The sequence below is a fragment of the Ursus arctos genome, unplaced genomic scaffold (genome assembly GCF_023065955.2).
Source record: "Ursus arctos isolate Adak ecotype North America unplaced genomic scaffold, UrsArc2.0 scaffold_11, whole genome shotgun sequence".
Classification (NCBI taxonomy): domain Eukaryota; kingdom Metazoa; phylum Chordata; class Mammalia; order Carnivora; family Ursidae; genus Ursus; species Ursus arctos.
In genome coordinates, this window is record NW_026622775.1 from 27,867,672 (window position 1) to 27,875,755 (window position 8,084).

The following is an 8,084-nucleotide window of genomic DNA, read 5'->3' on the forward strand; positions in this document are numbered from 1 at the left end:
GTTTTCATATCAAAAAGCAACACAAAGAAACTATCAAAGACTATTAGAGTCCTGTTGGAGAGTCATGGGAGTCAAAGCAAAGGAACTTCCACCAGTTGAAAACAGTATGGTTTAAACATTAAGAACTACAATGATTGCTATGAACACTTCAAACACGTTTTAAAAAATGCATGAGCTCATAATAATTTTAAAAATCTCATTGATTATCTCTGGAAGTTGCTACGGCAACAATTCATTTTTCTGGAAACTAATAAATAACAGGAAAAAGTGAACCATTTACCTTTCCTTTGGTGTACAAATATATTTAAGGGTAACCAAATAGTTCATGAGTAAATTTTTTTTATGGAAGAATTACAGCTAATAAATCCATTAAAAAAATGATAGCATTGAAACAACACAAATTTGCATCCCCTAATGGAGAAGTGGGTGTTGCCCATGATCTTGAATGCCTGCTAGCACATTAAGTGAAAAGTGGATGGAGAATTTTATAACCGAGAGATCACAAAATGAGAAGTGACCTGGTATCCTGAGACTTATAAGATATTCTTCATTAAAAAAAATAAAAATAAAAATTGAGCTTGATTAAACCATTTGATCTAATCACTTTATATGAAACATACAAAATAGAGAAATATGTTAAATGATATAGGGATGCAATTAGCTAAACCCCAAATGTGGAAAATTACATGGAAGAAATGAAATAAAAATAAAGGGCAAGACAAAAAGTAAAGGGATTTTATAGATTAAAAAAGACGAAGATATATAAAATAAATGGAATATGTCATTCTTCTTTTGGATCTTGATATAAAAAAAAAAAAAAACATTGAAAAACAGTTATGGGGTGCCTGGGTGGCTCAGTCAGTTAAGCATCTGCCTTGGGCTCAGGTCACAATCCCAGGGTCCCGGGATTGAGCCCCCCCCCCCCCCCCCCCGCTTCTAGGTCCCTGCTCATTGGGGGAGCCTGCTTCCCCTCTCTGCTACTCCCCCAAAACCTAAAAAAAAAAAAAAAAAATACAGTTATGAGACAAATGAGTACTTGTGAACATGAAGGGACATTAGATGATATTAAAGAAGTGTTCCCCTTTTTGGGTATAATAATGGGATTCAGGTTATATAATTTTTTTAAAAAGTACTTCTTAAAAATGCATGCTTATCTAAGGGTAAAATTTTCTGCTGTGTTTCCTTTAAAATAACCCACCTCAGTGAGCGAGGGAAAGTTGGGTGTAATACCCCTCCCACCCATTTCCACATACTGCTGAATGTGGAGGGAGTCAGAAATTCACAGGTACTTCAGAAAACTGGGAACCAAGCGTTCAAGTTGGAAAAGCTGAAGCTATTAAGCATTAAAAGTTATCACTATTTTTAGACTATATTATTTTTCTGATATTCAAATAATTTATGATCACAGAAAGAAGCAAAGGGTTCCCAGAAATCAATTGATGATTGACTTTTTATACAAAGATAGGGATTTGATCTAGGACATAAGCAAAGATTAAGATTAAGAACTTTCTCTGACTTAGTAATAAGATCAAGAAGTAAGAAAAAATATAACACACAGCCTGGGGTGAGATGATACAGAAAATTCACAGACTATTATTAAAATAATATAAAATTGGATCATATGAGAGAACGTCGCCTTAATCATAGTAGTTATAATCTTTATCTGCTCTTTAGTAAAGAAAACATGGACAGTGAAATCATCTTGCATTCTGCTCTAAGTATTTTTTATATTTTAATATGCTTTACATTTTATTACACATGCCATACAAGGCACTTGTTATTTTCACTATGAAATTGGAGTGCTGTCATTGTGAACAAATTGTATTGTCATCCTCACAACAAAGTTTGAAAGAACACCAGCGTAGTGCTCTCTAAGCCGCATCTGTGTAAATGTGCTTTCTGCTTTGTTGTGGGAGAAGCTGCAGTCTGAGGAGCTGTTTCTCTCCACCATTCTTACATGGGAGAGCAGTGATACTGCATTTCACGGCACAGTGCTAGCCAACATATTTGCTACATTTCAATCACGAAGTACTCAGATTCTTTCAAAAGTATATACTTGAGAAGCTTCTTCAGAAAAATGTGTAAGGGTTGACTTTATTTCTGAACAAAATCTAACACTGTTACAGGTTTATGTTGAGCAGACCTCAATCTTGACACTCCAATTAATTAATTGTTACAAAGTATAAACAGAGTAATGACCAAAAGATCAAAGTCTTAGCTTTGTTTCCCCACCCTCTGGCACTCACAAACACTAAGACCTTACAAGAGGTAATTTCAAAGTTAAAAAGGGGTGCCCCAGGCTAAGTTTAAGAATAGACTCTGGAAAGAGTTTAATTACCATGCAGAGAAAGGGGAAGGATTTCATTATTTTTTTGTTTGTGCTACATTTTGTCTTTAGGGGGAAAAAAAGGCACATCAAGGCATAGATACAAGTAGGTATAATATCGGTTTAAAATAGGTACATCAAGAAATGAGTTTGGATGCAATTGGACTAGCCAAAGTACACATTGTTTGCTACTAATACTGATTTTCTTCCTGGCAATTCATAGACATAATTTTAAGAATACCAAAAATATGGAAAACCAGAAAAATAACTTGAAGAAATCAATTGGGGAATTTTTAAAGATCTTTAGACACTGCTGTAAATAACAGATGCTTAAAATAATAATAAATTGCCCAGGCGAAACTTTGTGATAATATTCAAAATCTGTCAAAACTCTGTAATATCAAATATGCGTCATAACAAATTTGAAAGACAATTTATAGAGATAAATGTTTGGTCAGTGTGTAAATTCAGTCAATTTGGAATATAGGCCATTAAGGGAACTTATAATTTATTATACTGATTTTTAAAGATTTTTTTTTTCTTGGAATAGTTTTATGTTCACCACAAAATTGAAAGGAAAGTAGAGAGAACAGGGTAGTGTGGCTGCTTTAATTAATTTGCTGAATTTTATTTTCATTCACTTGACTCAGAGCCCAGGTGTATTTTCTGACAAAGACAAACCCCTGCAACGAGGGTCTGCTAGGATTTCCTCACGGCTACGCTTCTGAGATTTTACACAGTATGAGTACTTAAAACAGTTAATTTCGTAATAAGTAAATGATTAATATGACAAAGAAAAGGTATTTAATTGACCCACTTTTTATGACTGAATATCAACGTAATTATACACCAAAGGTGACAAGAAAGCTTCACATCGAATCCCAGGTGTGAGACGATGAAGCAACTACAGCAGCCTAAAGAAATAGTGGTGGAAACATGCTAAATCTTTCTTTTTGTCCTTAGAGTAATCATTCTGGTTTGCTTAAGTACCATTTTAATTGTAAAATTCATCTTTGACATGTTATTAATCAGAGTTCCGAGGAAAATAGAGAAAAAAAAATCTTACATGTGACAACTGCTCGACATTTGAAGATATCAATTGTATTTGTCCCACAGGATTTTAGAAGCTAAACACTCCAAGTCCCCTGAAGGATTTCATGTTACATTTTCACTTGCCTCCATATACTTGTTATTCTCTATCTTTCTAACTGTAAGACTCTCAGACCTGGACATACCATTTCAAATTTGACTGACCAGCATGTTTGGAACACCATGGCTCCATTTAACTGTGTTTCTTTTCATGCGTCCTCTGGCTCATTTGTTTGTCCACAGTCCCTCTCCAGTCCCTCAATAGCCATAGTTACCCTGAATTCTTGAGCAACTGGTTTATACGACTCTTTTCATGGGAGTTGTTCTCAAAACTGCAGTACTCCGCATTTGTGCAAAATGTTTTAATAAAAAATATCAATTCGCATTTATTCCTTAAAACATTATTTATTAAATATCGACTCAATGCTTGCTATATTATCAGTAGTATGTTAGGCACTAGAAAGGCAGAGACAAACAGGTGAACATTCTTGCCTTATTAGTAAATACTTCTTAGCAGATGAAACATAGAAAAAAAATTTAATTAAAAAAATAGGGGCGCCTACGTGGCTCAATCGGTTAAGCCTCTGACTCCTGATTTCAGCTCAGGTCATGATCTCAGGGTCATGATCTCCAGATCAAGCCCTGTGTCAGGCTCTGTGCAGGGTGTGGTGCCTGCTTAACATTCTCTCTCTCTCCCCTTCTTTCCCTCCTCCCCCTCCCTCTCTAAAAAAAAAAAATAAATATCACAACTGTTGATAACCAAACGCTCTGAGAGAAATATCAATAATAAACGCTCAATTTAACTATGATGCTTATGGAAGACTTAAGAGGAGGCAATATTTTGCTTAGAATATAAACAAGACCTTTGAAGTTGTGGCAGAATAAAGATGTCCACAAATTCATTGACACTTTTCATATCAGGAAGTGAAATTTATGTTTCTTTGTCTTGAATCTGGGAGACTGACTGCCTTGACCAATAAAATGTGTTGGAATTGAATCTGCCAGTTTTGAGACACTAGCTTTAAAAGACCACTTTTCACTTCTGATCCCTTTGAATGCTCTTGAAGCCTTGACTAGCTATGCCCAAATAGCTTGCTGGTGGCTGGCGGAGAAGCCCTGAAATTCTGCGAACAGGAAATAGGGCCTAGCTGAGACCAGTCCTTTCCTTAGAAAGGCACCGGGTTTGTAAATGAAATATCTTGAAACCTCTTCACTAGATCAGCCACTAACTATATGACATTGAGCAACCTCATTCCACGCAAAGGCGAGCAGAAGGACTGTCCAGCTAAGTACTGCCTGAATTCCCGATCTACACAATTGTGAGATTTAATAAATGATTATTGTTTTAAGCCACTGAGTGTTGGGGTATTTTGTTATACAGTAACAGATACCTACAATAAAAGTGGAGGATGGAGCTTTCACCAAAGAGGAAGTACTATGTAACCAAATCCCAAACTGAGAAACATCTTGGTGATACGAGAAGCTAGTTGACCACCGGGAGAGCTGTAGTTTACCTAAGGGAAAGGGCTGTTAGATAAGGCAGAAGAGACAGGTAGGAGTTAGATTATTTAGGACCTAAAGTTCAGCGAAAATTTATTGGAATTTATTCTAAGTGCTATGGAAAAAAATTGAATGTTTATGCATATGGAAGAGTTTTCTAACTGCTAGACACAGACTAAACTGGAGAAAAACAAGAGTGATCATCTGAGGATACTTAGGAGGCTGTTATAGTAGTCTGGTAACAAAACCGAAGAACAGCATGGATATAATGATGGCAGAAAAATATAGGGACATATTCGCATTTGAGGTATATTTTGAAATTAAATCAACACGACTTGCCTTCACACAGATTGGATCTGGGGGATGGTAGGGAGGAAAGAATCAGAGATTACACTGAACAGAGTCCTTTATTAATACTAATTAATAGATGTCATTTATTAAGGGGTAAAATAAGGATAGAACACACATTTCAGAAAGGGAGAACTAAAAAGAGTTCCATGTAGACTTTATTTAAGGCATTCAATAGTGAAGTCGTATAGAGGGGTGGATATTAGAATAGTGGTACTATTCAATGAATAATCTAGGCAAAAAATTTATGCTAAGAAGTAATCAGCAATTAAATGGAGATAGATTTCAATGAAACATTGACATCACCTAGGGAATGAGTATATGGAAAGAGGAAGAGAGGGACAAGAAACAAGCTCGAAGGAATGCTGATATTAAAAATACAAATAGGTAGAATTTAAATTAAAAAAAAACAAAAAATATATGATAGAGAAAGATGATTTTGCAAAGAAAACTGAAAATGAAGGAACAATGAAGGGGGAACAAAATTAATAGTAATAACATAAAAGACAAGACTATTGTGGTACTTATATGGTAAATGTCTTCAATAAATGCATGTCTAAGGAAGGAGAATAAAACAATATATGAATGATACATGCCTGTATTTCATTCCTATGAAATCCATTAGCACAATTTCAATTAAAAAATCATTATTATTTGAAACTGACCATGAGAAAAATATGTTTTTAATAATTAAAAATACATTATGATAGTAAATAATATCACTAGAGGATTATTAAACAATTATCCCTTCTTTTTTTCTCTTTTCCCCTTCTTTCTGAACATACTCATTAAATACACGTGTAATTACACACATATATATCAGGTTGCAAAAATGGGGCTATCATTTCCCTCTCTTTTTCAAAGATTTTATTTATTTATTTGAGAAAGAAAGACAGAGAGCATGAGGGGGGAGGGTAGTGGGTGGGGAAGAAGCAGACTCCCCACTGAGCAGGAAGCCTAACCAGGGGCTCCATCACAGGACCCTGGGATCATGACCTGCGTGGAAGGCAGACGCTTAACCGACTGAGCCACCCAGGGGCCCTTATCATTTCTCTCTTATGTATCAGTACTATAGGCATTATATCCCAAAGCATGTGTAAGACATTTTTCCGTATGCTGAATTACAAATAAATAAATAAGTAAATTACTGAATAAATAAATAATAATCATAAAAGTAAATTGATTTTATATTACTTGGCCATTTTCCAGCTTCAAAATTTTTAAAAAATTGATATTTGGAAAACAAATTAGGACTTCTGGGGCGTTTTTTGCTTTTGTTTTTGTTTTTTTTTTTTTGAGAGAGAACTGATTCCAGGATATGATTCCTTTTCTTACACCTCATTCCCCTTTCTTACTACCTCCTTATCATTCCCCTTCTTACCTTCTTAAAATTCCAAAGCTTATTAAGGGATGCTTCCTTGACATCACTCAGAGAGCTTGATTGAAAGCATATAAGACAATTGTTTTTCTCATGCCTGAGAAAGCTGAACACCTTACATTTCTAAAACCTGTCAGTGAAAAGTTTGGATAAGAAATTTTGTCAGTGAAAAGACTGGGTAAAAAACACTGTCTAACAGAACTGGAGTCAGAAGACTTTAGCAACTGGGATATTGGTGAAATGGACAACCAGGGCTGAGGCAGGACCAAAGGAGTGGAGCAGAAAAACATTTAAAAAGCCGAAAAAGCACAGGGAGAGAAATCAACTTTTTTTTATTAAAGATTTTATTTATTTATTTGATGGAGAGAGAATGAGAGGGAGCACAAGCAGGGGGAGTGGCAGAGGGAGAGGGAGAAGAAGGATCTCGGCTGAGCAAGGAGCCTGACGCGGGGTTGGATCCCAGGACCCCAAGATCACGAGACACTCAACCTACTGAGCCACCCAGGAGCCCCGAGAAATCAAATTTATTTATTTATTTTTAAATAAGACATTTTATTCTTAAAATAATTAAATGCTCTATACTTAAAAGTAGGGTGGCCAAGTCGTCCCATCTTGTCTGGGACTCTTCTGGTTTGAGCATCTGAAGTCCCAAGTCCTGGGAAATGCTTCAGTCCCTGGCCAACCGGGATGGTTGGTCACCCAGGCAGGTGTCACTTCTCATTTGACAGGCAGGTGTTAACTTATTTCCTATGAAGTAGAAGCTAAGCTTTGACCAACATGATTCTTTCCAGGCCAAGGTGAAAAGTTCATATTTCAACTCTCCCTTCCACTTAAGGCCTTCCCACTCCTTGTCTTTACCTTGTTACTAGAGAAATCAGCTTTAAACATTGCCAGACCCAAAGAGCAGAAATCCATCAGCAAATAAGAAAATCCCTGTTACTTCGTTTGTTTTTCCATTCCCACAAGAAAGCTCCAGAGGCACTGACACTTCAGTTAGATCGAGACGAGTCACATCAGAGGAAAAATGAAAAAGCCCACCACATTCTTCTTCTTTACTTACGGGCTCTCCTCAACTTTAGCGTTACTTTGTAGATTTGGCTTTACTTGTAGATCGAAGTGTTGCTTAATATCTTGGATAGGTTTCCAATTGAGACGGTTTTGAGATTTTTAAGTGACCATAAAATTGCCTGTTAAGCTTTTATCCAGGGCCAGAGAAAGGTCACCTCAACCAGAATAACTACTAGAACACAAGAATATATTATGTATTTACTATATTCATGAATCATGCCTGCTCAACATACATTCATACACAAAATATAAAATATTTATAATCAACATGCATGTACATTTTTACTTAAGTAGTTTTTACTATAAATTCAGTGCCATTATTTCTTTCACTCAAAAACATTTCATAGACTGTTACATTTTATCCAAAATTATAAA